The following is a 22,992-nucleotide window of genomic DNA, read 5'->3' as shown; positions in this document are numbered from 1 at the left end:
CTGGCTATTTCCAAATATCCATGGAACATATTTTTTCACTGTTTCTTGATTTCTCTTAGTCTTGATGAAAAACTTCCTGCCAGTTTAATTGTTATTCCTTCCTAGAAAATTTGCCGATTCTTCATGAATTATTATGTTTTTCTTTGTCTTGCATGTGCAGTTTTACCACTACATGTCTAAATGTGTATTGGTTATATAACTAATTATTCACATGACTATCCGTCACAATTAATTGTTTCTTTGTGTCTTTTATTAACTTTTTTCATTATCAACTCTTTTTCACCTCACATTGGTTATTCAGTTTAAATTTTTTTATTATCTACTCTTTTTCACCTCACATTGGTTATTTAGTGTTTTGTGTAGAAACCTCCTGTACTCTGTGCTCGGAATAGGTTGTTACAAAGCACCCATCAGCTTCTTTGTGTCTTTCACTGTCAGACCCTGAGTAGCTTTGGGATATTCTCCTATCACATATATGATATAAATTGGAATCTGGACACACAGAGGGGCATAGAAAGCCCTGGGCCCTGCATTTCTCATCAGAGATTTTGTTCCATATCAAGATCCATGCCTCTAGTCCCAGCTACTCTGGAGGCTAAGGCAGGAGGATCTCTTGTGCTTAGGAGTTTGAGGCTACAGTGAGCAATGATTGTACCACTGCACTCCAGCCTGGGCAACAGGGCAAGACCCTAAATATATAATGACAAAAACATGCTTTTATTTTTCTCTTCTATAGACTAATGGCTAATGTTAATATGTTAATTTACTCCTTTTTTTCTTTTTTTTTTTTTAACTGAAGAGAAAGCTTGTCTAGGGTCCTAGCTTAATGCAAAGCTGTAAGCTTCCTGTTAACTCCAGTGCTATGCCTTTTAACAAGTGCAAAACAAAAAATAACAAATTACCTGTCCTTAGGGCATTTGAGGAGTCTGACTTCTGGTTAAAAGAACTGTGTGTGATTTTTCAGGTCCAAACATAGGTAATGACACAGGTTTTACCTGGCTGCCCCAGAGGAAGGCTGCCCTCCCCACAGCAGACCCAGAGCAGGGCCCGTGTGTGGGGCTATGAGGCAGTTTCAGTCAAGGACTCAGAGCCTTCATTCCTAGGCTCCTTGAGCTGAGGTCTTCTGTAGGCACCAAGGTCTCCTTACAGGAAGAGGAGGGGGCAACTCTGGAGACACATCCCCCCTCTGACTAAGTGCCCAGGACTTTCCAACCCCTAGCCCTTCCTCCTCACCCTCTCTGCAACATCAGGGTTCCTAATACTGCAGTGAGACGATCCCCAGGAGCCCCAGGAGATCCACCTGACCCTTCACCGGTGCACTGCCCCATGGGGCAAAAGGGAAGAGGGGAGTCAGTGCTTTCTCTGTTTTTGGCTTCTTATTTATACCATAGCAGAAAGCAATTAAAGGCTTAATTCATTTTGGTTTGTTGATTTGGATACCCCATTACCCACAACTGTCCCAGGTTACCCACTCATCAGCCTATGCTTTGCCATCTTAGCTTTAATTCCCTCTTTGTTTCTAGATCCTTAATTTATTTTCTGCCATTCAAGCTCACATATTATAGGAGCATATTTTATCTAGAATATCTACGAGTTTGTAACCACAGAGACCCTCAAGAGAGCCCCGCCCCTACATTAGAGAAATAAGAACCCTCATTTTATTTCTTCCCAAAAAATAAAGGAAGAAGAACCCTTCTGGTAAAAGTAAAGGGAACATTGCAATGTAGCAATTCCTCAAGTCTACACAGGGCAGAAGAGGAGGGAAAGGAAATTTAAACTGGATGGCAAGCTATTATATTAGGTTAAAATGAATAATTTTCAGACTTTGAGACTCATTATTGAAATAAGTTGCTGAATTAGTTATAAAAGTTCTTATCTCAGAATTTGTAAAAGGAGAAGACACCCAATTCTTAGAAATGTCTTGAGGTCTGCCTGTAAGGAACTGCTAAGCTTCCTTCCTATCATGCATATCCATGATGCCTACTTTTGAAAGGCTTCCAATTGTATCAATTATTTTGTAGCTCACAAATTTTAAAGTATATATTTCCCGTGACAATATGCTATCAAAGGCATTTAACTTCTCGTTGGAGAAAATTAAATACATCTATTCAAAAATTAAGAGCATTCTGGATTCCATGTGCTGGACAAGAAGTACCTTCACTCATCCTTTTGTATGTTAAATACAACTTCTTTTCCTTTTTTCAACTTTGTCCTTCTGCATGAAGACTTATCCCCTGCCTACTGTGATTCCTTGATAGCTCTTAAGAGTATTTGTTTTGGTCAAGTTCCCTAGAAGCAGAGGCTGGCATATTTGTGTGTGTGTGGAAGCACATGCAAGAATATATGAAAATAATTGACCAAAGATGTTCTCTCAGGAGAAACCTATAAGGGGATGAGGGAAATAAAGCAAAGAAGCAACAGCTCTCCAGCTAGGTGTTCCAGATGAAGTCTAGCCTCAGCCTGATTGCTTGGAGGACTTTGGAACGTGAATAGCCTGCCGGGTTTGTTACAAGTGGAGAGTTTTTGGTGCCCTCTCATTATTCAGCCTTTGGCTATCAGGCATTGTCTCCCATGAGAGTGTGACTCCTCAGACATTGCTGGGTAGCATGGCTCCCACTGACCAAGGAGAAGTTTTAAGAAGAGAAGGCAGCTGTGAGCCATGAACAGCGAACTTGCAGAAGAGCTGGGAGATGCGTGCACTGGAAGGTAAATGGAATCTTGACAAAACACTAACAGAATCTACTACACTACGATTCATCTTTTTGTCACCTGAAGGCAGTAAGAATTAAGATAAAATGAAGCCAAGGGTTTGATTCCTTTCTTTGGGCTTTGCTCCAAGTTGAGAATTCAGAATTCTCAATGCTTAGATACATTTTAAAAAATGTATTTTAAAGGCATATGTTTACTTAATTACTCCTGTATTTCTGCTTCCTTGGTTTTCCTGCATTTGATATTTACTAGAAGTAACTGGGACTATGGCTGAGAAGGTAGAAAGGGCTTATGTGGCAATGACAGAGGCAGCTATGACCTGGCCTCCTGCTAGGTCAAGGTAGGTCACATTGCAAAACCCAGTCTCAGCTCAGGACTCTCCACGACTGAGCTCAGAATTACCATAGAGAAGAAGTCTGAGTCCTCTTTTTGGGCTATTTCACATATGGTAAAATCTTTACTTTGGTAATGAAGAAAGACACTGGTAAGCAGAGGTCTGCAGCCAGACAAAGTTGGGTAGAAATTCATTTCCAGTAGACCTCAGTTGTGTGACTTGAAGTATTAGACATTGCCAGTCAAGTAAGCTGCAATAAAAAGTTCTGATTGATAGTCTATGTTCTCCAAATTTTTTGAATCTGGACTTCAAAAGATGTGTGCATCAGATAAGTGTTGGGTGAACTTCTCTATCATTAAGAGATCACTGTATTATAGCATTCCTGTATTTCCTTTCAGCAAGAAAAAAACAACTAGAAGTATCCGCCAACTGCCTGTGACTACTAAGTAAACAGTTTTTAGTCACAAAAAAAAAAAGGCTATGAGAAGGATAACATGCCAAGCCTGTAACTTCAAACTCAGAAAAACAAAAACTGTAAAGAGCCACATGATTATTCATTTCCTTACTCAACCTATATTATTCATAGCCTCCTGAAATTCCTAAAACATCATGGTAGGTTTTCCTTGCACAAGCAATAATTTCTAATAGTTTCCACATTCCAAAGACAATGAGGGCAAGAAGCCAATATTCCATGCACAAGTTCTGTGACATGAAATAATGTACGGAAATTACTACCATTGCTGATTAACACTCATTAAGTGCCAAAAGCATTTGACTTCAATTTGCAGGTATTTTTTTTCTGGTTTACATTTTATTCACTCAACATTGTGAAACACATTTCAAACAAGTCCACTTTATATTCATAATTTGCATGTTACTGAAAAATCTCCAATGTAGTAGCTACATTGCTATGTGTATATATAGTATATTATGCACCATCTAAAAGAAATGGTAAATAATAATATAGGTGCCAATTATGGATTTTTGTTTAATCTGTCCTGTATTAACTCATTTGAATTGTCATTTCATATTAAAATTCTTAAATACTAGTGTAACATACTTAGGGCTGAATGAACCTAGTGAAAGCATTTTCAGGGGGAACTACCACAGGTCAAATTTGTGGATTTCTATTTCAAGAAAACTTTACTAAGAGTAGGAGAGATAAATGAAGCACAATCTCTTGAGGACTTGAAGTTGTAGCACAGCATTTGTAAGCATCGAACATGGATTCGAACTTCCTTGATTCAAATTCTCACTCTACCACTTACTAGCTGTATTACCTTAGGAAAGTATTTAGTGTCTCTCTGTCTAGGTTTCCTGATATGCATATGGGGTTAATCATAGCACCTAACATGAGGATTAACAAATGTGAAACATTTAGAATAATGCTTAAAAAAGTAAATAGTGAATGTTCTTTCTCTATTATTACTTTTGAAAAAATATATCGCAGGCTCCCACTAGACCATCTAAACTGGAATTGTGACTTTTATAATAAGATATAATCAAAACAACAGTGAGATAAAGAGACAATAGTATAACTTAGCCATTTCCTCATTCTTAGGAAATGGCAAAGGTACGCTGTCCTTCTTTTGATAATTCTTACAGTCCTCTTTCATGATCTCTAATATCAACAAAGAAATGAGGTAATTACTGAGGAAAACTTAATCATAAATCTATAAAAAATAGCATCTTTTTTGCTTCCATTGAGTCATTTCACTATTATGACTCTTCCTCCGACAGCACGCCAGAAGTGTTCAATATATGTGTATGAAAATTTTCCCCAAATTTGAAAATAAGTAATAGAAGTAATAGGGTGTACTTTCCACACAATGCTGAGTGTTGACTAGCAAACTCTGTGGGAACACTCTGACTATAGCTATCTATGGAGCAAGCTATTAGGTTGGTGGAAAAGTAGTTGCAGTTTTTGCCAACAAAGTAATCCCCAAAACTGGAATTACTTTGGCACCAACCTAATATTTCACAATTATATAGGAGTAGAAGACAGCCTGCAGAAAAATAATAAGAAAGCAAATTATTATTGAACATATGAAGTTTCTCTCCATTGGGATATAATTGATTTCTGATTTTTGGTCCTGTAATAAAGATTACACTAAAAATTACATGTTATTTTTTGACCTATAAAAGAGTAACCAGTTTTATATTCATTAAAAAATTTACTTCGTCATTCGTAACTGTCTCTATGACTCGTGTGTGTGCGTTTGTGTGTGTGTATATGTGTGCGCGTGTTCTTCAAATTCTTCTTTGAATCCATCTAGTATCTTACTGGTTGCTTCATTATAATGAGTTGTATAAAATATTTGATGCAAGTTAAATATATATTTGTATAAGAATTATGCATTTCACTATTTTAAGTTAACTTTTTTCTTGGAGATAATTTTAGATTCACATGTAGTTGTAAGAAACAATACAGAGAATTAGCCAGGTGTGGTGGTGGGCACTTGTAATCCCAGCTACTCCGGAGGCTAAGGCAGAAGAATCGCTTTAACCCAGGAGCTGGAGGTTGCAGTGAGCCGAGATCACGCCATTGCACTCCAGCCTGGGCGACAAGAGTGAAACTTTGTCCCAGAAAAAAAAAAAAAAAGGAAGAAAGAAAAGAAATAATCCAGAGATCTTGCTGGGCATGGTGGCTCACCCTGTAATCCCAGCACTTTGGGAGACCGAGGCAGGTGGATCACTTGAGACCAGGAGTTGGAGACCAGCCTGGTCATCATGACGAAACTCCATCTCTACTAAAAATACAAAAATTAGCTGGGCGTGGTGACACATGCCTGTAATCCCAGCTACTCAGGAGGCTGAGGCATGAGGGTCGCTTGAACCTAGAGGGCAGAGGCTGCAGTGAGCCAGGATCATGCCACTGCACTCTAGCCTGGGTGGCAGAGTAAGACGAAAAAAAAAAAAAAGGGAGAGAGAGAGAAAGGAAGAAAGAAGGAAAGAAAGAAAGAAAAAGAGAAAAGGACGGAGGAAGGAAGGAAGGAAGGAAGGAAGGAAGGAAGGAAGGAAGGAAGGAAGGAAGGAAGGAAGGAAGGAAGGAAGGAAGGAAGGAAGGAAGGGAGGGAGGAAGGGAGGGAGGGAGGGAAAGAAGGAAAGGGATCTCCTATACACTACTCAATTTTCCTCATCTTGTAAAACTATACACTATTGCAACCAAGATATTGACTTTGATGCAATACAGACAGAAAAAAATCCCATCACCAGAAGAATCTCTCTTATTAACCACTGAGAGTCAAATCCACCTCCCTCTCATCAAACCCTCCTATCTCTAAAGCCTGGTTTTCAGGAATGTGTTCTTCACTTCTATAATTTTGTAATTTCAAGAATGTTATATCAATGGAATCATACAGTATGTAACATTTTGAGATTAGTTTTTTTATTCAATATAATTCACTGGTCATCCATCCAAATCATTGTGTATATCAGTAGTTTGATATTTTTATTCTTGGGCAGTATTCCCTGCTATGTATGCAGCATAGATTTTCCCAGCCATTCATTAGTTGAAAAATACATGTGCTGTTTTCATTTTGGGCTGTTATGAATAAAACTACTACGAATATTTATATACAGGTCTTTGTGTCAACATGAGTTTTAATTTCTCTGAGATAAGTGACCAAGAATGCAATTGCCGGATTGTATAGTAAGTGCATGTTTAGTTTTGTCAGAGTAGCCATACCATTTTATATTCCGGATAGCAATCTGAGTGATCCAATCTCTCTACATGCTAACCATCTGTTGGCATTATTACTGTTTTAAACATTTTATTCATTCTGATAGGTGTGTAGTGATATCTTCACTGTGGTTCCAGTTTGCATTTCTCTAATGGCTAATGATGTTCCACATCTTTTCATGTGCTTATTTGACATCTGTATATTCTCTTTGGTGAAATGTCTGTTCAAGATAGTTTGTTTTTGAGGCTGATTTTGGGCATTCTTTATATATTCTAGATAGTAGCCCTTTGTTGAATACATAATTTGCAAATATGTTCTCTTCATCTCTAGCTTTTCAAAGACAGTCTTTCACAGAAGAGAAATTTTGAATTGGTAAGATCTAATTTATTAATTTTTCCTTTTATAAGTCATTATTTTTATGTCAATTCTAAGAACTCTATTCCAGTCCTAAATCTAAAGATTTTCTCTTGGGTTTTTTCCCAGAAGATTTATAGTTTTTGGTTTTAAATTTAAGTTTTTGGCACACTTTAAGTTTATTTTTGATTGTTGTATAAAGTGTGAGGTTTAAATTGAGATTTCTTTTCTATCTTTTCTCCAAAGAATTTATTTTCCTCCTCTGTCAAAAATCAGTTTGTCATACTTATGTGGTTATATTTCTGGAATCTCCTTTTACTTGTCTATGTATGTATCTCTTTACCAATAGCATATTGTATTAATTACTATACCTATATAGTGATATTTATTTATTTATTGAGATGGTCTAACTCTGTCATCCAGGCTGGAGTGCAGAGGCACTATCTCAGCTCACTGCAGTTTTGACCTCCTGGGCTCAAGTGGTCCTCCTACCTCATCTTCTCAAGTAGCTAGGACTACAGGCATATGACACCACAACAAGCTAATTTTTGTGTTTTTTTAGAGACAGGGCATTGCTGTGTTGCCCAGGCTTGTCTAAAACCTTTGGACTCAAGTGATCTTCCTGTCTTCTTCTCCCAAAATGCTGAGATTACAGGCTTGAGCCACCACACCCGGCCTCCACAGTGGAATTTAACTTTTGATAGAGTGATGTCTCCTGAATATGTTTTTATTTTCAAGACAGTTTAGCCATGATTTGACCAGCATCTTTCCATATAAGTTTTAAAATAAGTTTTACATGCCAACAACAACAAAAGACTCTGGTAGGATTTTTGGGGGAATTGTATTAAGCCTATAAATAATTTGGAGATAATTGACATCTTTATTTTGTTGAGTCCTCAAATAAGTGAACATGGTATGTCTCTCATTTATGAGGTCATATTTCATTTCTGTCATCAATATTTTGTAATTTTCAGCATACAGAGTCTATAAATGTTTATGTAATTGTACATAGTATTGTGGTTTTTGTTTTGATTTCCACATGTTCATGTTCTTTATTAGCATATAGAAATGTTATTAATGTTTTTGTATATTGATCTTGAATCTTGTAACCTTGCGGAATTCATTTATAAAGTTCTGGAATTTTTTGGTATATATCTCTTGGGATTTTCTTAGTTATATCATTTGCAAATAGGGGAAATTTTACTTCTTCCTGTCCAATTCAATCTGAATGCCTTCCTTTGTTACTTATTTCTTTTCTTCATTTTATTTTGCTGGGACTGTAACTTCCAGTACAATGTTACATAAGAGTAGTAACTTGTTCTGATCTTATGGGGAAAGCATTCAGTCAGTCAGCAGTAATATCCTGTTAGCCGTCATTTGTTTCATAGATGTTCTTTATCAGGTTGAAGAAGATCATTTTCCCTAATATACTGAGAGCTTTTGTTTTTAACGTAAATGAGATTTCAAGTGTATTCAAATGTTTCTTCTGCATCAGTTGTTATAATCATGTGACTTTAAAACATTTAGCGTGGTTATGTGGTGGATACAGTGATTGAACTTCAAATAATAAATCATACTTGGTCATGATTTATAAGTCTTTTATGTCCTGTTAGATTAGATTTTCTTTACTTTTTTTTTTTAAGACACAGGGTATCATTATGTTGTCCAGGCTAGAATGCCATGACTATTGTGACTATTCACAGGTGTGATCCCACTACGGATCAGCATGAGAGTTTTGACCGCTTCATTTCTGAGCTGGGATAGTTTACCCTTCTCTGAGCAACCTGGCAGTCTCCTGCTCACGGGAGGTCACCGCACTGATGAAAAACTTAGTGTGGACATCTGACTGGCATGACACACTATATCTTAGAAATCCTTGCCTCATGCAATGCCCCTGTCTCAGCCTCCCAAGAAGTTGAGAATATAGGCATGCACCACCTTTCCCTGTAGAATTGCCCTGTAGAATGAAATATTAATTCAATTGAGGATTTTTGTTTAAATGCATTGAGAGACATTTGTCTGTAGTTTTCTTTTTTTCATTTGATTTTTTTTTCTTGTTTTCATGTTCAAGTAATATCGGCTTCATAAAATCAGGTGGAGTATATTCAGTTTTCTGGAAGAGACTGTATACACTTGGTACATTAATTCTTCTTTAAATGTTTGATTTGGTTCTCCAGTGAAACGATCTAGACCAAGAGATTTTATTCAAAAGCTTTTAAACTACAAATTTGATGTCTTGAATCATTATGGTACCATTCCCATTATCCATTTCTTCTCAATTAGGCTTTAGTAGTTTGTGGTTTTTGACTAGTTTGTCTATTTATTCTACGGTGTTGACTTTGAGTGTGAACTACATAATATCCTGTTGCTAGCTGCAGGATCTGTAGTGACATCCTCTGTTTTATTTTTAATTTTGGTGATTTGTGTGTTCTCTTTTTTTACTTTTGTCACTGTTGCTGAAGTTTACCAATTTTATAATTTTTTTAAAAACAAACAGCCTTTTGTTTCATTGATTTTTTTCGTTTTTGTTTTGTTTTGTTTTGTTTTCCATTTCTCTGTGTTCTGCTCTTATCTGCATTATTCCCTTCCTTATGCCTACTTGGGTTTATTTTGCTTTTCTTTTTCTAGTTTCTGAGATAGGATTTAACTACTTACTTGAAATCTTTCTTTGTTCTAGAATCTACCTTATCTGATTTTAATATAGCCACTTTGTGTCTTAAAAATAATTATCATCATGATATAACTTTCCCATGCTTTTATTTTAAGTCCACTTATGTTGAAGTTTCAGAGACTTTCTTATAAACATCATATAGTTAGTTCATGTTTTTTATCTAATATACCAATCTCTGCCTCATAATTATATTAAGACCACTTATACTTAATGCTAAGCTTAAGTCTATTATTTTGTTTTTATAATTTGTTTTCTATTTTTTCTGTTTGTTGGTTTTTTGTTTTTTGGTTTTTTTGACAAGGTCTCACTCTGTCACCCAGGCTGGAGTGCAGTGGTTCTCCACTCACTGCAACCTCCACCTTGCAGGTTCAAGCGATTCTCCCAACTCAGCCTCCTCCAGAAGCTGGGACTGCAGGTGCATGCCACAAAGTCTGGCTAATTTTTGTATTTTTTGGTAGAGATGGGGTTTCACCATGTTGGTCAGGCTGGTCTCGAACTCCTGATCTCAAGTAATCTGCCCACCTCGGCCTCCCAAATTGCTGCAATTACAGACAGGATCCACTGCATCCAGGCTTTTGTTTTGAGACAGAGTTTCACCCTGTCACCCTGGCTGGAGTGCAGTGGCGTGATCTCAGCTCCCTGCCACTTCTGCCTCCCAGGCTGAAGTGATCCTCCCACCTCAGCCTCCTAAGTAGTTGGGACTACAGTTGCATGCTAACATGCCTGGCTAATTTTTGTATTTTTTTGTAGAAAGAGGGTTTCCCCATGTTGTCCAGGTTAGTCTTGAACTCCTGGGCTCAAACAATCCACCTGCCTCAGTCTCCCAAAGTGCTGGGATTACATGTTTGTTGTTTGTTTCTCTTTTCTTGCCTTCCTTTGATTTACTTGAACTGTTTTTAGGATTTTATCACAAATTATATATAGTGGTTTTGGGTTTTGTGTGTTTTATCAGGGATTTCTCTCAGCTTTACAATGTGTGTATATAACTTATCAAATGCTACTGATATCAAAGATTTACCACTTTCTGTGAAGCTTTGAAACTAACTTCTATTTTGATCTCATTCTCCTCCTCACTTTTAAATATAACTGTCTTGTGTACTAGATGATGTGATAATTTTTGTTTCAAATATCACATACACATATGCTAATTTATTAATGTATCTAAGGTCCTCATTTGTAGAATGGAGATACTTGTACCTATGGTATAGGGATGTTTTTATCCCTAAATGAGAAAATGCATGCCTAGGGCCTGGCATGAAATGATAGCTGTTTTATTATTGTCAAGAACCAATGCCACATGAACAGGTGATTAGGAAATACGCTACATGTTGGCTCACACCTAAGGAATAAACCAAGTCATGACATTGACAAGATAATTTGCCTGTTTTCAAAATTTTAGTGTACTTCCAGAAATTAGATTGCCCTACAAATTTGAAAGCTAAACTTTCATCCAAGAACACGGTTTGAAATACTTGTATCAGTGAAAAATGGCAGAAAGAGGGAAGGTCAAGTAGTAAATGTGATAGACAAAAAGTAGATAGATTATAACTCCATTTCTGGTTTATAAGAAAAGTCAAATACATTATTTTCCTTTAGGGTCGGTCATAATAGCAATTGTCACTCACCATTTATGAAAAAATACCTTACATAAGTCCAAAATGTTCTTTCTATTTTTAAACAGGCCAAGAAAACATTTGAGTATTATAATGAAAGTATTTACTTTAATTATAGAACTAATTTGAAATTAATGATCTCACATTATGACCTCAATGAGACCATTAACTCTATCAGACAAACACACCATAAACTAGCTGAAGGGCTTACAAGTGTAGACTATTGTTTTAGATTGTGTTCCACAAAAATACAGCCTGAGATAGACATTCAGGTGCTCTCAGGAAAAGGGAAATGAAGAAAGTGGAGGAGGCAGAAGAAGCTGCTAAGCCAGCATGTGGTCTCAGCTAAAACTGAGCTTCAACCTGATCTGAAAGGAAGCTCCCAGGTATGAATTACTCCATAGACTCAATGCCTCCTTTAAGAAATGGAGCAGGCCTCTGGTACTTCTGATCAGTGGTCATTAGCTATGGGATACTCCTGTCCCTGTGCAAAACAGTGTCTCACAGTTAGATGAAGGATAATTATCTGGATAAGGCACAGCCCTAAATTGATAGTTACCAATTTAGCTACTCATTACAACTAGGGGTTGGGTATACTTGCCCCTAAAGAGGACTAGGATCAGTAAGGGAAATGGGGATTCTTATTTGGAACCACAAAAAACTCTGTCTCTTTGAAGAATGTGTATTGGCTTTATAGGTAGGAGGTATGCATGTTTATATGTATAAAAAGGCAATGTAATACATTGCCTAAATTCTGCCAAAGAGAATCTGTGCCTGTCGTCCTTAAAACTATGGGTCAGGGTGAGGTATACACATCTGAAAAGTGATGATAAATACTAGAGAACTGCTTTCAAGAAAATGCACAAGCGTGTATACACAGAATATTTGCATAGAATTTCAGGGGTTCTTGGGATGAGTTGATGAAACTCACTCACAGATCCATTTGAATTAAAAAATTCTTCTCTGGACCATCTGGCTTTGATTTGGCCTTTACACCACCATTGGAAAGGTGATTACAGTCTAGAAGAACAAAGAAAACAGTGAAGAAGCAAGATACGGTTTCACATTACCAGGACAATGGAGAGACAACTGTTGAAAGAAATTAGTCGTAACTAACAAGGAGAAATCCACCAAAGTAGATATCTCCAGGGACACATGGGGTGGGTAAAAGGATTTGAGGAGCAATGAAAAAAGGATTTCTAGATCTTATCTGCTGCAGAGTGTTTTTCTATAGCTGTCCACATCCTGCCCACACATAATGGGCATAATATCCCCACCCTTCTAGCAAGAGATAATACCAGTTCTCAACAGCTCTACAGGCACCCACTGCAAGCAAGCATAATATATTGTTGTTTTCACATTTATTATATTAGGGGGTAGCTTTTCCATCATCCTCTGGCTCCTTAATATGTAACAACAATGAAGTTTAACAGTGTTCTACGACCCATCTTTCTTCACTGATCTTGCACAAAAATTATTGCCATAATTCTATGAATGTACATTATCCAAAGGATACTCTAAAACCCAGTTTTAGGGGGAAAAAATATTCAGGAGTGCAATACGAGCAGTAGGCATTGAGTGGGATGTAAAATGGAATGCTGTTTTGAGAAGTGTAGTGATGACTTTCTATAGGTACCCCAAATAAATACATTGCAGGTTTTGTTTATTTTTATTGACATATGTAAACGAAAAGTAAAATTCTAAGGTCCCCCAACCATCTGAGCAGATGCCTCCTCTCACCCAGGGCACTCCAAATTTAACCTAAAATGCTGGTTCAGGCTATGACAGGAAAGGAGGGTCAGACATACCTCATTATACACTACTCCCTTTTGGAATTTAGGAAAAGCCAACCAGCATTTAACATCTATACAGCCCTTAGGTCTGATAAGAAACATTTACAATCATTCTCTTTGAAGCCTGCTACCTGGAAGCTTCATCCGCATGATAAAACTTTGGTCTCCACAACTCCTTATTATAACCCAGACATTCCTTTCCATTGGTAACAACTCTTTTAACCAATTGCCAATCAGAAAATTTTAAGATACACCTATAACCTGGGAGCCCACCGGCCCCCGCAACTACCACCACTTTGAGTTGTCCTTCCTTTCTGGACCAAACCACTGTATATATTACACGTATTTGATTGCTGTCTCGTGTCTCCATAAAATGTGTAAAACTAGGTTGTTCCTCCACCACCTTGGACACATGTTCCCAGGATCTCCTGAGGGCTTTGTCATAGGCCATCGATATATCTTTAAGTATTTTACAGATTTTTGACTCTTTGTTGACATACATAACATTCATACTTAAAGGTGTATATATGTCATAAACTTGATTCATTTTTCTCTAACTGAGAATACCTGAGAAACCAAACTCTACCTGCCTCTTAGAAGCTACTCTGAAGCCCCATTTCATGGTCACAGTTTTATCTAATACCTTTTTGAAGGCACAGCTGTACTGGAATTAATTCAGAAGCCATTCACATTTGTAGCTAATTTATTCTGACTATATTCATTCTAATGCTATCTTATTATCCCTGAATGCTTGTCCTGATAGTTATCCTTCAATTTAAGGGATGTGCCAGTCTTGCAGTGATACCTCGTGATAAGAAGGTTCTCACCTTCTTTTCCAAATAATTCCTTTTGTTATTTTAGCTTCTCGGCATCTAGAACTCTCGCGGTTAAAACGCCCTTCGTGAGAAACAGCAAAGACACCTTTTCATCCTGACCTCTATTTTGAGGATCAGTTAAGAGGCCCTTGTCTGGGTAGGAAGCAATGTAGCTACAAACAGGATGGGAAGTACTGATCACACACTGATACCCACACTCTTGGACAGGCAAAGTGCAAATCTGGAAAATATTACAGTGACTTGGGCAAGAAAACAAGTTGAAATGTTCATTGAATCTTCTTCATTGATTTAGAACCTATGAGTAGATTTTCTTTCACTGCTGTGAAATGTAACGACAGGTAGGGCTTCAGATAACCATCCCCAAATCCGGATGCTTATCTAAAGTAAACCTGCCTGCCTGCAATCCTTTTGACTTTCAAAAATAGAGCCTGAATTCATGGGGAGCCCTGCATCCTACGCAATGTGGAGCAGTTCCTGTGTTTAGTAAGGAATATTTCTTAAGGCTTTATTTCTTCCCCCGCCTTCCTCCAGGTTAAACCCAGACCCTGAAGAAAAATCTAGCGCAAAGTAAAACAAAAAATAAAAATTACAGGAGCAGGAGTGGGAAGAGGTGTTGCAAGAGGGGAGAAGTAGAAAATCTAGGGTTTCATTTGTGACTGCCCTATTTTTGAATTGAACAGCTTTCCCATTGTATACCTACACCAATATCCACTAAACTCTTCTGCTTCACTTTTTTATTTACTTAATTTATTTTTATTTTGGGGGATACTCCTGATATGTGCTGGATAGAAGGTATTCTTATTCAGCAAGACTTGTCCGGAGCAAATCTGTGACAAGATAGGAATTTAAGCTCAGATGTTCTCACTTTCTCTCTCAGAGGCAACTACTGCACTGCCACCACCACCCAACTCCCAAATATTGCTTTTAATTTATCCTTTTATTTTCTTCATTTTTTTCCCTTCGTTCATTTAAAGATTGAACACCTACTTTGCATCATTACTTGAGTGTCTTAATGCCCTTTCAGATAATCTCTTAAGAAATTTAGGAAATATTTGATTAATCCACTTTCCCAAGGTAAAAGATCTTAGTGTTATTTTAATTTTCATATAATGTGAATCCTTAAGGTTACAAAATGCTTTGACGTCAGAATATCAAAGCCCAGCACCATTAGAAATGGGAGCCAAGTTTAGGGCCCTCGCTTCTCCGACTCCCTTAAACTTATGACAAGTAAGAGTGGATTTCCTACTTGAACTTTTTGTAAAATTTGTCCTGCTCAAGAGATAATCTGAACATACACAAATTGAGACTGAAAACTTGATTTCAAGTCCCTCGCCTCTATTTTCCTTTCTTCTAATTGATTTTTTACACTAAAACCAAAATGCTATCTACCCACCAATATGGATTTTGTAATGAAAATCCAATCATGACAGTCACTATTTAAAACCTTCCTTTGAGAGAAAGCTCAATTCCTCTGATGACCTTTAGCAGGATATGGCTACTGCCCACCACCGGGATTCTTCTAATTTTCATTCTCCCTGTTCTGTAATTCTGAGCTGAGGTTTGGTTGATACGGAAGCAAGAGAGTTTCATACAGTCCTGAAAAGTACAGAATAGGAGACTTCAGTGAGAGGTCACCAGATTTTAAAAGGCTTCAGAACTAATATAAATATAAGGGAGGTCCAAGGTCTTTTTACCAGTTTCTTCTTCAAAACCAAATCTAAGGAAATAAAAGTACTTACTCCTAAGGTACACAATTTGAGGAGGCCCTATAATGATTTATTGTTCTTCCCGCAGTATTAGTGAAATTGTTGTTTAGTTATTTATTGATGAAATAAATATATTTGTAAAAACTTCAAGAAGTAACGAAAGGATACAATAATACTAATTTTCACCAATCCTAAAAAGCATTTTTCATATTTTATTATTTCTGAAATAAATAAAATAATAATAATAATGAAGATGTAGAACTTCATGGTGCATTATAATTTAAATATTTCTTCTTAGGACTACACTACTAATATATCTTACAGTAATTGGTAATTAAATTTAATAAGATATGGTAGCCAATTCTTCCTTTCAAACCACAGCTTTAGCATGTACTACAATGATAACTATTTCTTGTGTATACTTCTCCATTTTTCATGCATATGCAATTATGCAAACAAAATGAGAACATATATGATTCACAATTCAAAACTCAGCATTACATTTATTATCATGCATGCAGGAAAATTCTGAATAATGTTTCTAGTAATTATCTGTGCCTTTATTGTGCCATCTTACTTAGAATTTTATCATTCTTTTAAAGTGCTACTGGATTCTACTTGCTAATAGTATATTAGTATATCAACATTGTCAACATTGATATTTATAAATTCATTGTGCACAGTTTATGTAGTTTCTTTAATGTGACACTTTCTCTATGTTCTACTTGATGTCATAATGGTAATTTGAAAGTTTTTCTCTCTAAGGTCTAAGACTGTTTAATTATCTTTGAAATCCTATTTCTGAAAGGTTTAAGAGAATGTTTATGTTTATAAGTAAAATCATATGAGCCTAGTACCTTTGAGGGGAAGAAAGGAAGAGTAGGTAGTAAGTTTTTTGTCAAGTATGTCAATTTGTTCCAAAGAAATTTGCCCTCTTTTCTAAAGTTATCATTATTTTTTCCAGAAAATCATGCATTTCATCCATGTTTTAAATGTATTCACATAAGATTGAGAAAAGTATTCTCTAGCGTGCTTGTGATTTTTTCTATATCCATGGTTATTTCTCTGTTTTTTCCTAATTGTATATATTTATACTTCTTTTTTTCCTAATACATTTAGTTAATAGTTTACTTAACTCGTTTTTTCAAAGAATCAGATCTTAGATTTATTCATATTGGTAAATTTGTCTTTTTTTTTTTTTTTTCCTCTCCTTTTTTGTTTCTTAGTTTCCTGGGTTTAATGCTAAGTTGTTGAGTATTTCATTTTTATTCTTTCTGGTTTAGGGAGCTACATTTGTACAGTACTAGGTAATCTTTTTTTTTTTTCTTTTTTGACAGAGTCTTGCTCTGTTGCCCAGGCTGGAGTGCAGTGGCACAATCTCGACTCACTGCAACCTCCACCTCCCAGGTTCGAGTGATCCTCCTGTCTACAGTCCCCCAGTAGCTGGGATTACAGGCACATGCCACCATGTCTGGCTAATTTTTGTACTTTTAGTAGAGACGGGGTTTCGCCATGTTGGCCAGGCTGGTCTCATACCCCTGACCTCAGGTGATTTACCTGCCTTGACCTCCCAAAGTACTATCTTTAGGAATTAAGACTAATAGTTTTCCCCTGAAGACTGCTTTAACCGTACCCCTTTCATTTTGATGCATAGATTTTTCCAACCCTTATTTTTCTAAGTGTGTTGTAGTTTAATTTCTGATATTAATTTTGACCCAAAAGTTAAGGAGAAAATTTCCTTAACATTTTTTCTGGTAAGGTTGTTTTCTCTTTATTTAAATAAATTTCTAGACTTATTACATTAGGAGCACAGAATGTCACTGAGAATTGTTATGACCTAATACAAGGTAGAATTTTGTAAATAATTTACAGACACATGAAAAGCAGGTGTCTTTTTGATTTTCTGGTTATATAGTTGCATATACTTCATTGAACATGTTATTAATATCTTTATATATTAAATATCTGTACTATTTTTGCACAGTTGCTATGTTTTGCTCTGAATGAGGTAGGTAAAAATCTCAGCCAGTATTTTCTAAAAATGTATTTTCCTTTTTTGGGGGGTTGTTTTTCTTCAGATTTTTTGGGCTATGTGATTTGGCTAAAAAAAATCATGGCATATATTCATTGTAATTTATGCCACTTTCATTTTTGAATGGCTATCCTTGTCACATGAATTCAACCTTGTTGGATACTATTACTCTTGTTTTTCTTTTTCCTTGCCCTTTTCTACTGTGTCTTTGTCCATCGTTTTACTATACATTTATCTCTATTTTAAATGCCTTTTATTTAAAGTGCTTTGATACAGTTCTGATTTTTTGATGTAATCTGGGAATAGTTTTCTTTTTACAAGTATGTTTATTTTATATGTATTCATTGCTAAGTTAAATGTATTTTCTTAGGTTCACCATCATATTTTATGCTTCCTGTTTTTAATGCTTCATTTGTGTTTTTAATTTTTGCTATGATTTGTGCATTTTTTTTTTGTTCTATGGTCTGAATGTTTGTTTTCTGATCGTTTAGAAGATTCATGATCTTCAGTTTTCTGCTTATTTTCATCATTTCAGTGAACATAGCAAGACAGAGATGTTTTTGTTCTGCCATATGTATTTAAACTGTCCACTGATTTAAAGCATTGATATTTTCTTATCTCTCGGTCTTATGTGCTACTTTAGAGTCTTTAAACTAAATATTTTGAAGGTTGGGGCTTTGCTGGAGCTAACAGAATGTCATCAAAAGAGCAGAGGATCAAGATTACTAAACTATTCAGCCTCCACTTCACACAGAGCATCTCTGCTTTCATTTATTTTATGTATTTGCTCATGAAAGATTCCAGTTAATAAAGGGCACGTGACTGAAATAACTTTAAAAATCATTGATGTAGATATCTAAAGCTGGTGTTTTCTGTTCAAAAGTGAACAAACGCAGTATCACTAGAAAAAGGTAAATACAACTCTGTCTTCCCATTTTCTACCACGAGGAGTAACTTTCTGATTACTTTTAGGTTAGTGCAAAAGTAATTGCGGTTTTTGTTCTTATTTATGGGAAATAATAAAGTAAGTCACTCCTGATTTTTAAGCTCAACAAATTAAATTATCTCTGAGTGATTCAACTTATATTTACCAAGTACGGTTCACTTAGAAGAAAGTCAGTTACTTAAGGAAGAGAACAGCATTGACTACTGTAAATTGAGTCTATCTTTTGCCCAGGTATTTTCCATGTTTCATACAGGCTGATGACTCTAATAAATTGGTCTTTTCTCAAGAAAATAGTTATAAGTTCTCTATGATTAATACAAATACCAATGTCCAGGTTTACTCATTCATTCATTCAAAGTTACTGAATACCTACTATATGCCAGTCACAGGAGAAGTGGAAACAAATAAGTGAACAAAAAGAAGATGCTTCCTGTCATCAAGATTATTTGCTTGTCTTCTAGTGGGAGAAACAATAATTGATGATGAAGATTTGTAGATCATTTTTGGAAGGTAGAAATTTGGGAACTCTGTATTTCCTGCACCTAGCCCAGTATCTGGCAAATGATAAGCACTAAATAAATATATGTTGAAAGAATTCAGGTTGGGGAAGATGGAGAAAGGGAAGCTTTAAGTTGAGAGTCACAGAATATTTCCTCAAAGGTCAGGTAAGATTCCATGAAAATTTAAAGTATCCATGTAAAAAGGACACCAAACGAATGCTGGAAGCACACATTTAATAGAAGGTTGAAGTAGTGACATGTCAAGAACCATGACACATCTAGAAAGGGGTCGAATTCCAGGTCAAGATAACATGGCCGAGAGGGGGGAATGTGTTGATAGTCTCTGAGCAGGTACACTGTATGAATGAAGCCATACTATAGGAATATTATTGTGCCAGTAGCATTTGCTGATCAGATGTTAAGTTTCCCAAAACCACATGGGGAAATCATAGCTATATTGTCAGCAATTCTAAAGCATAATCAATGCTGCAACTTCCCTTCCTTTATATAAGACTCAATATGAAAAATCACTCATGGAATGAGTATCACCCATCTTGTTTTAAGTGTTTGTAAATGGCATGATTAATAATAGAAAATATTGACATTAAAAGAGGGACAATAAAAGATAAATACATGTACATGAATAATTAATCAAGTCAATTTCATAAGTTAAAAAAAGATTATATAAGCAGCAAATTTGGAACTGACTTCTCCACGTTCCCAGTCAGTGATATCTTTTGAGAAATTAACTTCTTAGTGACATCCCACTTCTACTTTGCTTTTTCTCCAGTAGTCTGCCTCCCCGCTAACCCTTGCCTTGGAGATAAAGTTGTCTGGGTTTCCTACTCATTTGATGGTAATATTCTCTTTAAATTTATGTGTTACACATTTACTCCTTCCCTGGTCTGTGAAATCCTTAAGAGCAGCAGCTTTGTCATTTTATTCTTGTCTCAATAGTGGCATGTATGGTCTGTAGTAGGTAGTAAAGGTGGTAAAATTATAGACCATCTTTCATGTAAAAATCTTAAGCACTGATTCATTATCATTAGAGCAGAAGCTTCACCACTAGCAATCTTTTTTCTGATTAAGCTTTCTTTGCCTAGCAGTTTATTACAGGAACATTAGCCTAGCAAATTAACAAATCTTAGCTCTCTATTTTTTTATATAGTTGGCCATATCAGGGCATGTTTCTTAGTTTCCAAGGGCTACTGTAACAAATTACTAGAAACTCATTGACTTAAAATTCACTAGAAATTTATTTTCTCACAATTCTGGAGGCCAGAAGTCCAAAATCAAGGTGTCAAGAGGGTTGTGCTCCTTCCAGAGGCTTTAGGGAGGATTCTGCTTCTCACCTCCTCTGGCTGCTTCACTCCAGTCTCTATTCAGGTGGTCACATTGCCTTCTCCTATTATTTCTTATTAGGAGAACTGTCATTGGATTTGGGATGATCTCATCTCAAGATTGTTAACTTAATTACATTTGCAAAGACTCTTTTTTCAAAATAAGGTAACATTCACAGATTCCAGATTTTAACACGGACATATATTTTGGGAGTCGCCATTCAACCTACTGCAATGTCCGTCTGAAGTTTCTGGTCAATTTTTCATTAATCTTTTTCACGGCAAGTAGAAATTGCTGAGTCTAAATCCACTTTGCCTAATTTAATTACAGTCAAGCCGCAGACCCCTAAATGTGAGAAAAAGTTAATTTTGTGTCACAGGCACTGGAAAACCTATTAAGAACATATATAAACATATTTACTTATGAAAAAGAATTCTCCACTTGAGTTTTCTCTTTTTGCAAGTCAGATATTTATTGAGAAAAGAGTGATGCTTACTTTTCAAATATTTCTGGCACTGAAATATGTGAACCAGCTCACCTCTTTTGTCCATGTTTCTCTTTGCAGACTTTCTTGATTTTAATTATACATTAGTTATCTGACTTTGAGGGTAGGCTTAGGGCTAGGGGTTAGGCGTATGAGTGGTGTTAAGGCTAGGACTAGGATTAGGACTATAATTAAGGGTTAAGGGTATGTTTAGAACTAGGATAGGATTACTGTTAGGGTTAAAGTTAGGTTAGAACTGAAACTAGAGCTATGTTTAGGGTTAGAGCCAGAGCTAGGGCTAGGTTTAGGGCTAAGTTTAGAGTTAAGCTAGGATCTGGGTTAAATCAGGGATGAAATCTGGCATTAGGTCAGGGTGAGATTTAAACCTAATGTTACGATTTGAGTTATATTAGGAAGTGTCAAGACTAGGGTAAGGGTTAGGTGAGAGTTAGAGTGTGATCTTGACCAAATCACATTCTCTGAAACAGTTTCCTCTTCTCTAAAATGATGACAATATCACAGGATCCTTGGGGTGTTGCTTCACCAGCCAGAAACCTCTGTGGCCGGTGGCACCTTTGCCTGAGTTTTGGTTGGGCCTGCTGGGCTCGTTCCACCAACTTGGCCTGGCAAGCTGAACTCAGCTCACACTACCAGACCCGATTCCACATCTGCCAAGAATGAGCCAGGCATCGAGTAGTGAGGCGTGTGTGAGTGAGCAAGTGTGGGGTCCAGCCACCGTGCAAAGCCAGGCATGCCAGCTGCAGTGGGGTAGGCAGCTCCAGGTGCTGGCATGGGTGCTGCCTCCGTGACAGGCTGTGGCTGGACCAGGCATACTGCTAGCAGCTTCCACTGTGGGCACTGGGGAACATGGTGGTGCCCAGAAGCTTGGAAACATGCAGAACCGCAGGGTCCCAAAGAGGGTGTCACAGCCCTAGCTCAGGGAGCTTCTAGGTTTGAGCTCCCCAAAGGGCAACAGCTCTTCATTCCTTCTCTCTTCTCTTCTTCTCATCACCCACAATGTGGCAAGCAAGGGGGCATGTTTCAGCCCCTTTTGTGTTATAGCTCTTTCAGTCCCAGTCCCATCATTCAGTGGGTCTGCATCCAGGAAGAATGAGGTACATAGACAGCAGGGGGGTGATCAAGGCAAAGAGGTGCTTTATTGAGCAGCAGCACAGCTCTCAAGAAACTGAAGTGGCTAGCTCCTTTCCACAGGCAGGTTGTCCAGACATCTGCTGGAGTCTGGCTGAGTCCAAGGTTTTTATGGGCTTCAGAGAGGAGGAGGTGTGTGCTGATTGGTCCATGGGTGACCATGGGTGGGTCTGGAAAGAGCACCATAAATTCTCATTCCATCAGCAGAACTGGCAGTCTGACCCCTAAGCTTCAGGCCATCCTGGGCCTCAAGGTGGGTCTATCCTGGGGACCCACCCCTTTCTGCACAGGAGTCTGTTTGCCTCCTGCTGCCATCAACCTACAGTCCACAGTGCCCAGGTGCCTGCAGGCCCATGCCAAGCTGCCCTTACCCCTCTGCTCAGCCTCCCTCTGATGCTCTTTGGTGCCCAAAGTTCAGAGGGAGCCAAGGTGGCAGGGGGCTGCCCCAAGCATGCATACACACAGCTGAGTTGCAACAGCACCCAGGTTCAGCTTCAACTTTGCTTCATAACTGGAGGAGGCATCAGGAGTGGGGAGAGGCCAGGCAGTGAGAGTAGGCACTTCCAAGCTGTCAGGGAAGGGGAGCTTCCTGGGCCCCTGAGAGTACAGAGATTCCCGGATCTGCAGCTGCAGCTGAGTGGCTGAAGCTGCGCCTAGAAGGGTGAGGCTCTTGCCTGATCCCAGCTCCTGCTGGCTCCACAGGGTACACAGCCCTGGCCATGCCTTCCCCACTGCAAGTGGCATCATGGCAGTGGCTGCTCCAGAAAGGTCATCACTGCCATCAATAACATTCACTTTACAGTGCTCTTATGTTGAAAAAGTGTTCTACTCCACAGGAAGG

Source organism: Chlorocebus sabaeus, chromosome 2 (genome assembly GCF_047675955.1).
Source record: "Chlorocebus sabaeus isolate Y175 chromosome 2, mChlSab1.0.hap1, whole genome shotgun sequence".
NCBI lineage: Eukaryota > Metazoa > Chordata > Mammalia > Primates > Cercopithecidae > Chlorocebus > Chlorocebus sabaeus.
The sequence above is the reverse complement of the archived record's forward strand: the minus strand, read 5'-3'. Positions refer to the sequence as shown.